Source organism: Enhydra lutris, unplaced genomic scaffold (assembly GCF_002288905.1).
Source record: "Enhydra lutris kenyoni isolate GAN:26980312 unplaced genomic scaffold, ASM228890v2 scaffoldscaffold80, whole genome shotgun sequence".
Classification (NCBI taxonomy): domain Eukaryota; kingdom Metazoa; phylum Chordata; class Mammalia; order Carnivora; family Mustelidae; genus Enhydra; species Enhydra lutris.
In genome coordinates, this window is record NW_019154164.1 from 2,024,525 (window position 1) to 2,043,187 (window position 18,663).

Consider the following 18,663-nt stretch of genomic DNA (forward strand, 5'->3'; position numbering starts at 1 on the left):
GGACGGGACTGGAAGAGATTATGCTGAGTGAAATAAGTCAAGCAGAGAGAGTCAATTATCATATGGTTTCACTTATTTGTGGAGCATAACAAATAGCATGGAGGACAAGGGGAGATGGAGAGGAGAAGGGAGTTGAGGGAAATTGGAAGGGGATGTGAACCATGAGAGACTATGGACTCTGAAAAACAATCTGAGGGTTTTGAAGGGGCGAGGGGTGGGATGTTGGGGGATCCAGGTGGTGGGTATTGTAGAGGGCATGGATTGCATTGAGCACTGGGTGTGGTGCAAAAATAATGAATACTGTTATGCTGAAAAAATAAAAAATTTTAAAAAAATGTGTATGGGAGGAAAAAGAACTGAAATATGCCCTTTTAAAATTATTTATAAAAAAGGAAATAAAAATGTGAGTAACAGATATTTATAATTGTCCTTTTAATAATTAAATTCTAATTTATTTGTGATGCAGCTTAATAAATATTTAAGATAAATTTATAGTAAAAACTCAGGAGAAGAGAGTTATGGGGTGACTGGGTGATGAACGTTGGGGAGGGTATGTGCTATGGTGAGTGCTGTGAATTGTGTAATACTGATGATTCACAAACCTGTACCCCTGAGAAAAATAATACATTATATGTTAATAAAAAAAATTATAGTAAAAAATATTACTAAAAGTCAAGAAAGATTCAAAATGAATTAAACATTTAATTCAAAAAGCTGGAAAAAAATAACATGGTAAATCTAAAAAATATAGAATTAATAAAATAGAGATAAGAACAGAAATTAAAATGGAAAATAAGGATAAAACTGAGAGAACCAGTTACTTGAAAGGACTAATAAAACAGATAAACCTGTATCAGGGATGGTTAAAAAACAGAGAGAAGGCAAAGGTAAGTAATATTTGGATCAGAAAAAGTTTAATAAATTAAGATGGAGTAAGGATTTTACAAATATTAAGATATTTATCCATTAAATTAAAAAGCAGATAAAATAAAATGACCAAAGTAGAGAAAAATTATGAATATTGATTTACACAAAAATGAAAAACCTTAGTAAAATAAACACTAAAGACAGTTAGTGAATAAATTAAATTATTTTCTGGCCATAATCCCCAAAATATTAAGCCCAAACTGTTTTGTGGGTCAGTCTTATTTTCAATTCCAATTTTAGCATACCCTATCTTATGCAAACTGTTACAGAGAATAAAGAGATATATCTGTTCTTATCTAATCTTGATAACAAATGGATAAGGAGAATACAAGAAGATTAAAAATATAGACCAATCTTAGTTTGAAGATAAATGCAAAAAGGCTGAAGTCTAAATATCTCTAAAACAAGTTCAGCAATGTATAAAATATACATTGGGATTAGGTGGGCTCCTTTAAAAAGAAATCCAGGGATGCCTGGGTGGCTCAGTGGGTTAAGCCTCTGCCTTCATCTCGGGTCATGATCTCAGGGTCCTGGGATTGAGCCCTATATTGTGCTGCCTGCTCAGTGGGGAGCCTGCTTCTCCCTCTCTCTCTGCCTGTCTCTCTGCCTACTTGTGATCCCTCTCTCTCTGTGAAATAATAAAACCTCAAAAAAAAAAATCCAAAAGTTGATGACCAATTATAGGAGAAAAAGTATGATTATTTCAGTAGATCCAGGCATGTCATTAGATAAAAATAATGTTTCCATCAGAAAAGCTATTAGCAAATTAGGAATAAAAGAAATTTTCTTAACTTGACAAATGCCTTCTACCACAAACATAGAGCAAATATTATGCTTAGTGATAATAATACTAGAAAAGTATTTAGCAATCAGTATAATACCAAGATATCTACAATTATGTTTTGTTTCCAATATTTTTTCTAGAAATAGGGGAGCCTGGGTGGCTCAGTCAGTTAAGCAGTTGCCTTCAGCTTGGGTGGATCAAGCCCCACATTGCTCAGTGGGAGTCTGCTTTTCCCTCTCACTCTCCCTCTGTGTGCTCTCTCTCTCTCTCTTTCAAATAAATAAAATCTTTTAAAAAAAATTGTTCTAGAAATAAAAATCAATAAAGCTTATTAAGACTTATAAAAAACACATTGTTATTATTAATGTAATTCAATAATTTTATTGGACCCAATATCAACTACCAAATAAATTGTTTTTCTCTGCACCTGGTATAAAGATTATAAAATGGAATAAAGATGTAATTTTAAATAGCGGTAAAAACCAAAAGAGACCTTGGAATACATCTTTAAAAAATGATGTGTAAACAGGGGCACCTGGGTGGCTCAGTGGGTTAAAGCCTCTGCCTTCGGCTCAGGTCATGATCCCAGGGTCCTGGGATCGAGCCCCACATCGGGCTCTCTGCTAGGCGGGGAGCCTGCTTCCCTTCCTCTCTCTCTGCCTACTTGTGATCTCTCTCTCTCTCTGTCAAATAAATAAAAAAACAAAATCTTTAAAAAAATGATGTGTAAACAAATTTTTTAAAAAAAATTTGAAAGATAGTGAAATGCCTGGGTGCTCAATCAATTAAACCTCTGCCTTTTGGCTCAGGTCATAATCCTAGGGTCCTGGGATTGAGTCCTACATTGGGCCCCTTGCTCATTGGAGAGCCTGTTTCTCCTGCCTACCATTCCCCCTACTTGCTTGTGCACTCTCTCTCTGACAATTAAATAAATCCTTATGAAAATTTGAAGGATAATAAGAAAAAAAAAGGTGAAGTCTATTGTGTTCATAAAAGGGAAGATTCAGTATGATAAAGACATTGGTACCAACGCAATCCACAATCCAATACAGCTGTATTTAAAATCTCATGAGTTTTTTCTATATAACTTAAAAGGCATGATCCTAAAACTTATATGGAAAATTACAAGGCTAAAAATAGCCAACACAATTTTGAAAAAAGAAAAAGGTGTCAAGATTTCTTATAAATCTATGCTAATTAACAAAATGAGATATTTGCTTAGCAATAGAGAAAGGGAATAATGGGACAAAAAAGATACTATAGAAAAAGACCCATGCATAGATGGAATCTTTTTGGAAATTACTAATCAGAGATGGGAAGGATGACATAGTCAATAAATGATACTATAATTGGTTATTAATGTAGAAAACAATTATACTCATAACTCACATACCAAAAAAAACTTAAGACTAGTTAGAGACCTAACTGTAACATTTTTAAAAGAGCTCCTATTAAGAGAATGTTATTCTGATTTAAGAATTGGAATTTTTTTCTTAACACAATGTAAAATGTTTAAATCCTAGTGGGAAAAATACTGATAAAATTGACTAAATTTTGAAAAACAAAACTCTACATTAGAGGAGACTATAAATCAATTTAAAATTCAAACCATGAGCTGAGAAGCAATGTTTTCAATGCTAATAACAAAAAAACCCTTTATATCAAGAATATATAGAAATTATCACAAAGCAATTACACAAACACCTTAACATAAAAAAATAAGCAAGAGTCTTTGTTTCTTCAGGGTTTATAACAAAAATACCATAGGCTGGGTGGCTTATAAGCAGATACTTATTTCTCACAGCTCTGGAAGCTGGCTGTACAAATCCCCAGCAAATTTCACTGTCTAGTGAAAGCTTTGTGATTCACAGATGGCCATCTTCTCATTGTGTCCTCACAAGGTGGAAAGGTCTAGGGAACTCTTTGGGACTTCTTTTAGGACTTCTTTTATAAGGGCACAAATACCATAGATGAGGCTCTTCCTCAAGACCTATTAACTTCCTGAAGGCCTCACCTCTGAATACCAACATCCTGGGGGTTAGGTTTCAACATATGAATCTTGAGTGGAACCCAAACAACTGGTCTATATAGTAGCAAAGGATTTAAAAAGGTAATTCATTAAAGAGAAAATATGCATGACTAAAAACCTGTGAAAGACTGTTAGCTGTATAGAAGTGCAAAGTTCAGCAAAGACTTTCCATCTCCATCACCACCTTCGTTAGAAGTTGCAAACATTGAAAAAAAAAGTTTAACAATGCTGTCTCTAACATTTTGAGGAAGAAGGAAATCTCATGCATTGTTTGTAGGAGTATAAATTGTTTCAAACACTTAAGAGAGCATTTGACAATATCCTATAAAGTTGATAATGTTTCTTCTCTACAACCAACATTACCCATTTCTAGATATATATCTTAGAGAAACTCTAATTATATATACAAAAAACATATATGAGTATTTTTGAAGCCCTGTAATGACAAGAAAATTAAATTATTTTACATGTAGTTCAGTCGAGGAAAGGGTAATTTATACTGCAGTCTATTCTTTCAGTGGAATACTATGCAACAATTAAAATGGATTAACTAGAGTTACCCATATCAACAGGGATAAATCTCAAAATATAATGTTAAGTGTAGAAGATAACAGAAAGCCAAGTCTGATGTTTGGAGGCTATATGCAGTGTGGCCTGTTGGTGGTAACGAGTTTTAATTAAAGGAAAGCTGTTAATTTTCATTGTTTGTCAATAACAGTAATAATATTAAAAACTAACACCCATATGGTGCTTTAGAGTTTATAAGGGGGAGTTTTTTGGTGCATTATCTGATTTCATCCTCACAAGTAACTTGCAAGTTTAGTACTATTATTATTTGCATTTTTGAAAAAGTCTGATTCACCACTTGAGTCTCAGAGACATTATATGGTAGAAAGGATACTCAAACCCAGATCTTTAATACCTATCCAATGTGGGTGCCTGGTTCACTCAGTTGGTTAAGCATCTGACTCTCAATTTCAGCTCAGGTCATGATCTCCAGGTGGTGAGACTGAGCTGTGCTTCGGGTTCCCTCTTCCCCTCTCCCACTCACTTGCGGGAGCTTGTGATCCCTCTAAAGGAAAAAAGAAAAAACTTACTCAATGTCATTCTTTATCTACCCAATGGTATTCATATAATATTATAATTGTGGTCATCTATTTTCTTTAAGCCAAATCATGGTATTTATGTGCTTTCAACTCCTTTTTCTTACTTCATGATTGTAGACAGAGGCCCATCAAATCTCTCCCATCTTTGTCTGCAATTCCACTCACAGTTTTTATTCCTTTTGCATTATTAACTACAGACTTTTTTTTTAACCAAAACCTGCCAGTTCTACTTTCAAAAACATGCTAAGTCTCTTCATATCTATCCACTTCTGCTCTCACCCTAATCCAAACCGCCATCATCTCTTGCTTATACTACTTCAGTAGCTTCCCACCCTATACTGATCTGTGCTGTTTCTTCAAGTCCTCACTAGACACAAAAAGTGTCCTATGCTCTATTGGAAATTTTTATAGAGCTAGAGAGGCATAAATACATGGAGTTCTAAAGGGAAGAAAACTGTGTATCTGAAAATCTTTACAGTGGTTGCCTTTGCATATTGCCTCTCTCATTCTTTTTGCTCAGTTAATTAACTGTCAGCTACAAAATATGTATGGAACATTGGGTAAAAAAGACCTGAACGTTCTGACCCACTCTGGTTCAACTATGTGACATGGTTGATAACAAAAGGCAACTGTGCTAAAACTCTGTTTTTTTTTAAGGAAGTATAATTAAGATAGAAAGTCTAACTTTTGACAAAAAGACATATGTTTAAATTTATAAAATGCAAAAAATTACACGATGAAAAGTATAGTAACTCCTAACCACTAATTCTTACCCTGAGAGTTAACTCTTATTAAGCATTTATTATCATTTCTTTTTAAAAAAGGATATTCCAGCACATATATGTATCTATAAATATATTTTCTAACTTCTACAAATATAATTATACTAAGTTCTGCACCTTTTATTTTTCACTTAATAGAGCTTGTATACTTGTCCATAGCTCAGATGAACATGCTTCATTCTTACTGATGATTTTAAAATATCCCATCAAACAGATGTGTTTATCTAGGCTCTTCAATATCATCATGTCTACTTTTTTCCAGCTTTGTTGAGATATATAGGATATGTAAGTTTAAGGCATATGATGTGATTTGGTACACGTATGTATTACAAAATGAGTACCACAATAAGGTTAGTTATCACTTCCATTCCCTCACATAATTACCATTTTTGTGGGGTAACAGTATTTAAGATCCACTCTGTTAACAATATATAAAAAAGTATTGTTATAGTTATCATGCTGTATATTAGATCCCTATAACTTATTCATCTTAAAGCTAGATGTTTGTACCCTTTGACTAACATCTCTCCATTTCCCCCAGACCCTGGAAGCCACCATTCTACTCTCTATTTCTATGAATTTGGATTTCTCAGATTCTGCATTTAAGTGAGAACATATAGTATTTCTTTCTTGGTCTGACTTATTTTACTTAGCATAATGTCCTCAAGTTCCATCTATGCTATTGCAAATGTCAGGGGTTCCTTCTTTTTATGGCAGAATAATATTCAATCATATATATGCATATATATGTATATATATGTATCTGTATATGTATGTGTACGGATGTCACATTTTCTGTGCCCATTCATCCATTGATGGACACTTAGATTCTTTCCATTTCTTGGCTATTGTGAATAATGCTGCAGTGAACATAGGGGTATAAATCTTTTTGAGATAGTCATTTTCATCTCAGGGTACTCTATTTTACTTTTTGAAATCCCTGTTTAAGAAAAGCATTTCTTATAACTGAGCTTATATTTATCTCTTCATAATTGCACCATCTGATACTTCTCTTTAGTGTTATCTCTACACTTTTGTACCCAATATTCCTATCACCCAGAATGCCTTTTGCCTATCTCTCCTGATTAACTGAGCTCTGCCCATGAACAAAGGACTTATTCACATCCTATCTTCTCTTTAAAACGTCATGACTTTCTGTTGCTCGGAATATGTAAATACTATTTATCAGTCTTCCAGTTCTCTAATTCTATTTTCCTTCATATCCATTTTACAATTGAGCATATCCAGTGAGTTTTTTTTTAATTTCAGCTACTTTATGTTTTAGGTTTTATAGTTTCCAATTGGCTCCTTTTTATAACCTGTATTTCTTTGAACTTTCAATTCTTTCCATTCATTTCAAGAGAATTTGTAGTTATTTCTAAAAAAAAAAATATTTATAAAGCCTCTTTAAAATCTTTGTCAGACAATCTCAACATCTGTTTCATTGGAGTATTAGTGTCGATTGTCTCTTCTCATTAAGGTAGTGTTTTTTATTATTTTGTATGATGAGTGATTTACAGTTGTATCCTGGACATTTTGTGTAGTATGTCAGGAGACTCTTGATCCCACTTAAATCTATTTCAGCAGGCAGTCGTCTTATTTAGGTTTTGCATGTTGGTTGTTGCCTGCTTTTGTGAGCTGTAGTTCTAATGATAATTTTCAGAACCTTGGAATTCTATTCTGATTGGCTTTCTACTTCTGGTTCCACTGGAGCTCATGCTCAATTCCTGCATGTGCTGCCTAGGTTACCCAGTGTCATTTAGTGTGAAGTTCAGGAAACTCTAGGTTTTGGTTGCTTCCACTCTGTAGGATCAGTGTTACTGCTCTCCCAGGGATTTGACAGGATCCCTCATGCACGTGTTGCTGTAAAAGAATGGGCTATCACTGATTTGGGTTGGGAGTGGTGAATGAGTCCCTGACTGGCCCCATATTCCTACTGTGGAAGATAAGGCTGATGCTTCTCTGGGTTTAGGAAAGGGATCCTGCTGTTGCTCTTCTGTGGTGGGTTGGGCTTCCACTCCGGATGTGCTGTGTGAGATGGGTTTTTTACTGGGCTCTACTATACTGCTACTACAGAAGATCCATTTTGCAGGCCATTGCTGCCCTGGGTATTGGACAGGGAACTCTCGGCACTCCCACTGTGGCAGAAAAAGCCACCTGTCTCAATGTACTTTATACATTGCCATTGTTGTTACTCCTATGGTTGGTTGAGGCTGCTCCAGGTGTGAGGTTGTCAGTACGTCCATGTTGGACCCCATATCTCCTGCTGCTGCTCTGTAGATCCGGCTGATGCTGTCCTGGTTGTTGGGCAGGATAATGTTGTTGCTGTTGCTGTGATAGATTAGGCTGTGCACTGCCTTGAATACAGGGTATGAATGGATCTCTCCACTAGGTCTCTGCTAGGCTGCCTGTTTAGAGTCCTCTGGCCAAATATATCAGGATTTCCTTGTTTTCTTTTGTTTTTCTTCTCATTGTATGTTCTGGACTACAGCCCTCTCTAGAGCCCAGTCTGGAATATAAGGGACATCAAAAGGAAAAGCCAAATTCGTCAAGTACTGAGGTTTCTAGCCAGTCTGCCTTTTTCTATTCATCCTTCAAGAGGATAAATGAGCCTTTTATGAAGGTCTATTATTTCCAGAGCATGCAGTTGTTATTAGAGCGGAAGTGCAAGGGAAACTGAGTGCCATCTTTTCCTGGATCTGAAAAATCTATGCCTCTTTATGATGTTTAATAACAGGGGAATGAAGACTTAAATATTTTGCAGGGTATATAAAACTAACCTACTGGGATCCATGTTGGAGCAAGATATTAAAAGTAAATATCTGCACACATTTCTCTCTTCATATTTAATAGTGTAATTGTGAAGAGGATTAGAGATTTATTTGACTTTTATTTCTTACTAATGAGGTATAAATTATCAAAATGAAGAATCATACTCTCTGAGAATATTAGCTGCCTTTCAGTTGCCATTAGTGTAACAAAATGGGGCATTTTTTTAAATTTCCTGGGATTTTTCTCATTTTTTTTACAGTGACCTTAATAACATTTGCTTTCTAAATTTTAATATTAAACTTTGCAGAAGGATTACAGATGATAATTTGGAAATTCTAGAAAAAATATTTTACTTAACACAAAATGAACAATTATATCAATGCCTAATGAGGTTTTTAATGTACTGAGTTACTAAGAAATTTTGCCTACCATTTTGACTAACATGAAAAGATAGAGAATTTAATTAAGAATAACATTTTTGAAAGGTCATTGTTTCAGTAAGCTTTCATCTTAGCCCCAGCCTTCTTTACCACTTGTGATTGAAAAAGAAGTTGATATTTTGTTTTTGTCCCCAGTTCCTGACACAGTTTCTAAAACACTTGGATTGTCTGAGTGATGAAGGTGATAGGAATGTCTTCTGTTATTTATAACAAGCCCCTTTCAACCATACCTAAATTTATGCAAATAAAGAGATTATTGGTAAGCCTCTAGACAGCTTTCAGATGGGGATGTTTGTCAGACTAACCAACATGTGATTAGAGCTTTATGATTTTCCACCCCATCCCACACCCCTGGACTTCCAGGGACGGGAGAGGGGCTAGAGATTAAGTTCAATCACCAGTGGTTAATGATTTAATCAATCATGTCTATGAAATGGGACCTCCATAAAACCCCCCAAATGATAGGACTCCAGGGCTTCCAAATTAGTAAACACATCAATGTATTTGGAGGGTGGCACACCCAACTCCATGGTGACAGAAGCTCTTACACTCAGGACCCTATGTACCCTTTCTTCTGGCCTTTCATTTGTATCCTTTATTATAAACTGGTAATAGTAAATAAAGTACTTTCCTAAGTTCTGTTAGCTATTCTACCAAATTTTGAACCTGAGGAGGGGGTTATAGGAAATCCCTGAATTTATAGCTGGTAAGTCACAAGTACAAGTGACAACCTGGAACTTACAATTGGCACCTGAATTTGGGGCAGTCCTGTGAGACTGAGCCCATAACCTGTGGGGTCTATGCTAATTCTGAATAATTAGTGTCAGAATTGAATTGAGTTGTATGACATCCAGTTGGTGGAGTGTGGAGAACTGGTTAGCATGGGGGGAAACCTCTACATGTTTGGTTTCAGAAGTGATATTAGAGAACCCTACACACCATAGATCCCATTGTTTCCCTCAAAGAGATACAGATCTAGAATTGTAGTTGCTGAAAAAGAGTAGAATAGTAAGAAGTATTGAGTAAATAGCTTTTAAATTATCTGCTGAGTTGTCTTGAATAGTATGTAATCTTATCTGGCTTACATACTTCTTATTCAAATGGAAAGAGTCCACATTTTATTAGAAATCTATATTATAAACAAACAAATACACTCTGGATTATACTATAATGAAACTTTCTCTTGTAGGAAAAAGATTATATCTTGTGCCTTTCTGTGTTCCAAGCATTTAGCCCACTGCTCTACAACTACAAAGTTCTCAATAAATGTTTGCTCTTAATGATATTGATGAAATTATCATTCTCACAAAGGACACCCTGTACCCTCTGAAATGGAGGAAATATACCACTGCCTTGAACTTTTTGCAGGAAGAATACTTTTTATGTGACAAGTACAAGTAGGAGCTATCTGAATATTTGTTAACCTTTACCATGAAATCAGATTAAAATTCTCCAGAGTGTAATAAGTCCCTGGGAGACTGTTCCACTTATTATAAATTTCCTTCATTTATCTCATTACCTGAAGTGACATTTAACATCTTGCTCAACTGGAATAATTTGATCTAATGCACATTATATTTCTTATGAACGATGATGGTTCTAGTGAAAGATGAAAGCTCAGTCATAACAAGAGCATTTCGTCAAATTCATATAGTATTGCCAAAAATGTTGCAAATAGTAGTTTAAAGATACTGTTTTTTAATCCATTTTGAACTACCACATTATTTTCTATTAATTCTTTTCAGCCAGTGACCTCCAAAATTGTGTGCCTATTTTCCACATAATGACTATCTTGACTTTCCTATTATCCCTTTTTCTGGCCATATTAACTTCTCTGGTTTGATTCTGTTTTGTCTACTAGCTGAGTTGATGAGGTCCAAGGCTGGCTATAAAGAGGCATCAGACTTGAGGTCTATTGTGAAAATATTTCTAGTCCTCATCATTATCTTTGGTATTGGCTTTTGTCAAACTAGTTCCATTGTACTACACTCTGGATGCTATACTATAGTTTTAATAACCACATATTTGACTGTTATAATATTATGTTTGAATTAATACTCAATGCTCTACATTCCTGACTGTAGTTGGTTAACCACCAGATGTCTTGAACAGACTCTGGTTCTGCCAATATACTGGAAATTTATAGCCATTACTTCTTAAAAATTTGCTTGAAAGATACATGCTTCCCCTGGAAGAGCTAACTCCAGTTCCTGAACTGCCTAGAGCTCTTATATTATAACATTTGTTTAAATCACTTGTTCCTTATACAGATATTTTGTTATAACATGGTTTAAGTCACTTGTTCCTTATACAGATATTTTGAACTATGCTGGTAATTTTTATCTAGAATCAAATTTTGGTCCATATGTCATAAGAATTTCATCCTGTGAGGGTGATTACGTGGTTACATATATATTTTGTGTCAAAATCATGAACTGGTGCCTAACCACAGATATTGGGCAGGTTTGCTTGTTTTAGCACAGTCTGATGTCCTGCAAAAGCTATCCATCCTTAACAAACCAGCAGTCAGTCACTTTAGGTTAATTAAACTAACCCTGTAGAAAGTAGAGAAGTCAATAGAGAAGAGGCTTCCTTTGCAATAAGTGTACCAAATTATTGCATGTAATGTAGGACAAATCTTTATACAGATGAATTATTCTTTACATCTCCTTAATATTGGCCTACCAATACTTAGTAATATTTTGAGGTTGTATGTGGTGTTTGGATTTTTACTGCCCTGTATTTCTAGTTTGTAGAATTAAACATTTATACTATTATTAACCTACTGAAAAGGCAAATCAGCCTACTTAATTAAATATATAATCACATACATATTTTTTCCATAAAATGTAGATTTTGTAAATCCTTTTTAAAATGTAAGGTCAGATGCCTTTTGAAACTTGACATTTCTACAATTTTTTTAAAAACTCAGTTTAATTTAACAAGCATACAGCATCCATATTTGTTTGGCTCTAGTTACTATTTCCGGGGAATGAGTGCCTTAAAAGCAAAGTAACTTTTGGACAGTCCACAATCATGAAATGCTTTACCCCAATGGAGCAATCAGCCTACATGCATTGATATAACACCAGAATAGCTAGTTGAAAACTGAGAGATTTAGTAAATAAACTGGTTAATTTCGCAAAATGTCAAAGAAATAATTTGTTGTGTTTGAACATTTTCTCTCCACTTAATCTGGCCAAAGACACAGGAAAAAAAAAAACTTTTAGATAAGCTATTATTCTACGATACAATTTCCCTATCACAACCAGATTTACCTTAAAACTCTGGCTATTATCACACGGTAGTGTCAATATTTGGGGGAAGACTTTGATCTGGAGGGCAAGTAGAAATTATAAAGAAGAAAAAAAAAATCTTGAAACACCTTTTTCTTTTAGGTCCCTCCAATTACACATTCATCACCTTTTCCTTACCTGTTTATCCATGGGGAAGATTTCTAGATTTGAGGAAGTTTTTCTTCTTTGTCAAATGCCTCTTTTTCCAGTGCTCTGCTGCCCCTCCCATGATATCTTTATCTGCCATCCATTATACTTACATATAACCCCATCATACCTAAGTAGTCTCTAATCCCAAAGTGCCCCTATCAGTGCCATGCTATAGTCTCCATTCTCCTTGGGCCCAGACTTGTATGGTCTATGTATTACAGAAAGTACTATCTTCTAAACTATGTTAAACTCTTTTGAATTACCCTTCTGATGGTTTTCCATGCCTTGTTTGTGGATCATCACAGAGGAAGATGAGACTTGGATGATTTATAAGATTTGGTCAGACCAGGTAGCAGAGAGAATTCTAAGCAATGAAAATGACACACAGACAGTAGAAAGAACAAGAAGGCTGCCATCACAGGACCATAGGTAATAAGGTGACAAGTGTCATGAGAAGAGTATATAATTTTAATTCAAAGCAGTGAATAATATGGACATTTCAGGAAATTTTCTGTCTAATTTGGAAAATACTTAGAGTCAACTGTCTTTTGTTCATGGTTTTTCTTATATCTTGGAGGCAATTTTCTATTGGACCTATGAAAATTAGACAGCTCTATTCAAAACTTCATTCATTCCCCCAAAGAACTTTTGAAGACCCTTTCACTAAGAAACACTTTCTTTAGGGCATATGGACTTCTTCATCCATAGAAGGTATTGTTATATGTTTTGAGGGCAAAGAAAGCCCAGATGATGTTTTTGAGCTTGACTTCCTTAAAAATATCTGGGTGCTAGAGATATAGTGTACTTTTGTAGAAAACAGCAAATGTGGGAGTTTTTGTACATATTTCAAACCTCATTTAGAATCTGGATGCTATTTGAGCTGGTGTCAAGGATGCATGAAATTAAATTTAAGAAAGCTTTAAGAATTACCAGTTTCTTTCTGCACTGGGTAGTTAGATTCTGAGTAGGAATTAAAACTGGTCATTTTCCCTTTAAAATTAATAACACTGAGTTTTTTCATGTTTCCACAAATCAAATATGTACTGATAATTTAAGGGGCTGAAGTTAGATTCAAGGAGTCTTATAAAAAGAAAAGTAGAAGGTCTGTGGGGTGGAAAAGTATCTCATGGGAGCTTGCTACTTTCTGACTAAGAGGTAAAAGTCAGATTTTTAAGCATGTCTGTAAAAGTCATCCTCATAGAAAGTACATTTTAACAGAATGATAAACAATATTTTAAAAATAGTATTCTGGGCGCCTGGGTGGCTCAGTGGGTTAAGCCGCTGTCTTCGGCTCAGGTCATGATCTCAGGGTCCTGGGATCGAGTCCCACATCGGGCTCTCTGCTCAGCAGGGAGCCTGCTTCCCTCTCTCTCTCTCTCTCTCTCTCTCTGCCTGCCTCTCTGTCTACTTGTGATCTCTCTCTGTCAAATAAATAAATTAAAAAAATCTTTAAAAATAGTATTCTACTAGGTGTTTACATTTAAAAGACTGGAAAACCATATGGTATACTTTGTGAATAACTTAGAGTGTAAATGTTCAAGTATTCAAATAAGAATGTATTTTGTTATTTAATTTAAAAATGTTCAAATTTTAAAATATACATTAAAGTGGTTTCCATATACATTTTTATTTACATGAATAATACTAATGCAATATATTCAACAACTTTATTGGAAAAAGGTTATTTTTCTACTTTATAAATGAATTGTAATATGAGTTATAAAATTGAACAAACATCACCAGTACCTCTTAGTATATTTTTAAATATGGGGTTGTTCTATGCAGTGGGACAGTTTACAAAAGATAGTAACATTTACTTTTTCTTATATTACAAAGTTTCTAAATTCTTGATGAGATGGTCATTTTCTCAAGATTCATTGAACTATAAGACTGTGCACTTTCAAATTGCTTGTCAGTTTGACTCTTTTGACCCATCTCTTGTCATTTGGCCCCTTTTAAAAAGATTATTTATTTATTTATTTATTTATTTATTTATTTATCTGAATGAGAGAGAGAGACTGAGAGAGCACAGTGGGGGAGGTCAGACAGAGAGGGAGAAGCAGACTCTCAACAAGCAGGGATCCCAGTGCAAGGTTTGATCCCAGGACCTCATCAACATGACCTGAGCTGAAGGCAGACACCTAGCCAACTGAGCCACCAGGGTGCCCCTCATTTGAACCTTTCAATGACCCTATGAAATAATTAGAATTGATATGGTTGATTACAGATGAGGAACAAAGCCACCAAGACAACTAAGATTACCAGGCTAATGGGTTAGAAAGGTAAGATTAGTACTTGGGATTTGTAGCTCCTAATCCATTGTTATTTCCATTTGGTGTGGTCTCTTCTCAAACTATCATAATCAAACCACTTACTTAGCCCAAGTATTTCCCCAAAATTCAAGGGAGGGGGTAGCTTATTAATAATGCTACTGACTTGTAATGATGAATCTGAAAAACAGAAATGAGTAGATCATATGAATTGCTCATGAAATAGGGAGGATATTAGGAAGGAAACATCTGCCAGTTTAACAGGTTCAGCTGGGTAAACTTGGACAGATAGTAGGGTGCCTTTCACAGTCCTTTGACAAATGGTCCAAGTGAGAAACTGTCACTTACTATTCACTTATTCACTGTGCTGGCTCTCAAGGCATTTACATTATAGAGGAAGAGCTAGACAAGTAAACCAGCAATTAAAATAGTGTTAATAATACAATAGAGGACATACATGCTATGGGAATACCAGAAAGGACATCAAACCCTAATTCAGGGACTCATGGGAGATTTAGTAAAGAAAGACCTAAAAGATGGGTAAAGAGTTGGGTGATGTGTATTCCAAGTGGAGGAAAGAGCATGGGTTGAGATCTCAAGAGCATAAAAGATTTGAGAAACTGAAAGGGGTTTATTCTGCCTGGCACAGAAATCACTAGAGGAGAAATGATGATCAATACATTGTTTTCATGATCTTAGAGAAGTATGAAAGAAGAAACATGGAAGGAGGCAAAGTACCAAAAATAAATCCTGACCCGTCCTAGCTCAGTTTCTAGACTTCCTATTGCTATGAGGACATTGTTTCCCACCCCTCAGAGTGTTGTGTGGCTACTAAGGAAAGTAGCTTTATTAGATGCCAACTATGACCCATACCGTTTCAACTGTGCCATCTCATTGAAACCTCATGTCTCATGAGGCAGGTACTGATGTCCTGACTTTACAGATGAAGAAATTAAGACTAAGATAATGAAAGAAAATTGTCCAAGGTCCAGTGATTAGTAAGCAATGGAGTAAAGACCTGAGTCCACATTTCTCTGTTTCCCAAGGCAACACTGTTCAACTGTTCTCTGCTTTCTCTCCTTGGTTTTTAGAACCATAATTATGGTACCTCTATATTAATACTGCCTCAGTAAAACAATTTAAAAGAAAGTGATTTGGTTTATCTTAGTTAAAGGTGAGATAATTTTAGTTTAGAGGTGCCATTGAGCCAGAGGTATATATCCTGAATGAATGGATTTCAGAATGAAACAAGGTGATGAATATATGGCTAGGAGTCCAACAAGGACTTAAAAACCTTTTTTGCATACACAATTCATACATTCTCAGATCCAAAAGAGAGACTTCCCTAAAGATTTTGCCATTTGGCAAAATCTCAGACTGAGACAACTTAAATGACAGAAAAACAGTCCCTTGTATCTAAGAGGATTCTCACTTGATAGGTTTTTAGGAATGGAAAGTAGGAGGCGGTAGGATGTAAAACTGATTGGGATCTGTTCCAACTTAAGCAAGAAGTCACATATGTGAAACCTAATATTAGAGAAACTGAATTTGAATACAAAAATCTCTTAAAAAGGATATGACTTCTTATGTATTTTGTAACAGATTTAACCTTACATTAATGACATCTATGAAGTAAAATTATGCAATTACTTAATATTTAAAGGACATAAGATTGCACAACTGAATCTCTATCCCATTAGTTTTGAATTCATTTCTCTTAGGCCTATTAAGAGATAGTTGTGATAAGTTTATTAGTTTTATTTTATACTTAATTCATATGAGTCTCAGTTTTAGAGAAGTAAAATAAGTGTATGATATCTTTCCTCTTCTGTATATTATCCTAGACTTTCTCTTTTATATTTGGGGCTATTAAAACTGTTAATTTGAATATAGAATACAAATTATTTCTTGTTCAAAGTATTTGGAAATGACACCATGCATTAGTTTTGCACTGATATTTTTTAATTCAATGCTTTTATTAAATAGTTAAATAATCAGGAATTGATTTTAATTTTAATTTATGTACAAACTATATTTTCTGAAAGAAAATAATATTCCTCTTATATTTTAATATGGCTACCCTTATCTGAACAAATTATAAATGCAAAGTTCTTTCAATTTCATTTCTGGCAGTAAAATGAAGAATACTTGCAAGTCATTTAACATATCATATGTGATATTCATTATCTTCAAGTTTTACTTCATATTGTTTTGAATTGATAAATGCTCTGTAATTACAAAAATTAGTTGCTCTATTGAATATAAATACTATGTAGAATATAAACTTTAATTTTTTATTCAGTAAGTTACCAAATATTGTTATTTTTCAATTTTTCTAAGACAAAGTACAACCTGAAATTGCTGCTGATGCCTGTCCCTAGGCCCTCTGAGACAATTAAGGGATAGTTTAAATTGTTTCAGGCTGTAAACCCTAGATAATATATCATGGGCTTTCCAGTACAAACATGAGATAAGAGATGAGAAATCACCTTCAGACAGGAGTGTTTGTGAACCAATGCTTTCTTCTATATAAGATAAAGAGAAAATAGTACTTTGCCTTTTTGAATAATTTTAATGGACTCTGGTTGAAACTATCCTTTATGGAATCTAATATCTGGTAAAAAAAATCCACTGGGAAAACTTAGAGATAAAAGGAATTGGAGGCACTGAGGACAGTGATAAATACAGGAGTAGGTTCATAGGAAGTCTTGAGCCATAATTGAGTATGCCTTGGCAAATTTCAAGTATACAATACCATATTATTAACCATAGTCACCAAGCTGTACATTAAATCCTTAGAAATTATCCATCTTTTGACTGATAGTTTATATCCTTTGACATATATTACCACATCTCCCCTGCCCCTCAGTCCCTGGCAACCTCTGTTATAGTCTCTGTTTCTATGAAATTGAGTTGTTTTTTTTTTTAAAGGTCCCATGTATATGTAAGATCATACAGTATTTGCCTTTCTCTGCTGGCTTATTTCACTTAGCATAATGCCCTCCAGTCTCATCCATGTTATCACAAATGGCAGGATTACCTTCTTCTTGTGGCTGGATAATATGCCATTGCTTATATATTCCATATTTTGTTTATCCATTCATCTACTGAAAGGTTGTTTCCATATCTTGGCTATTGTGAGTAATGCTGCAATGAACATGGGAGTGCAGATATCTCCTAGAGATACCGATTTTGTTTACTTCAGTTATATACCAAGGAGTTGGGTTACTGGATCATATGGTAGTTCTAATTTTGTTTTTTTGAGGAACCTCCATACTGATTTCCATAGTGGGTGCACCAATTTATATTCCCACCAACAGTACACTAGAGTTCCCTTTTCTTCACATTCTTTCCAGTACTTGTTATTTCTTCTCTTTTCAATAATAGTCATCCTAGCAGATGTAAGGTAATATTTCATTATGGTTTTTTTTAAGATTTTATTTATTTATTTGAAAGACAGAAATCACAAGCAGGCAGAGAGGCAGGCAGAGAGAGAGGAAGGGAAGCAGGCTCCCTGCGGAGCAGAGAGCCCGATGCGGGGCTCGATCCCAGGACCCTGGGATCATGACCTGAGCTGAAGGCAGAGGCTTTAACCCACTGAGCCACCCAGGTGCCCCTTATTATGGTTTTGATTTGCATTCCCTGTTGATTAGGTCTTAAGCATTCCCAACACACACATACACATGCACAAACACAAGAGTTATCTATGTATTTTTAAAAAAGTTAGCTATGTAAAGTGATGGATAGGTTAATTATCTTGGTAACCATTTCATAATGTATATATATATCAAATCATCACATTGTATACTTTAAATACATAATATTATTTTTTTCAATTATTCCTCAGTAAGGCTGAGGAAGAAAGAAAAGAAATCGACCACACCAACTTGCTATCCATTAGGGACTATGGATTAAACCAGGTACAATAAAATGAGACATTCACTGAAGTGTCCAAAAATTATTTCTAACTTAAAATAATGCCTGATTTGTAGTCCTTGATTGAGGCTCTCCATATGCCTTCTAAAATACCAAATGGAGGCATGCATTAATATTAAATCTCACATCACCACTGAAAACTAACACTGACCTAATGCTAGATTCTAGAAG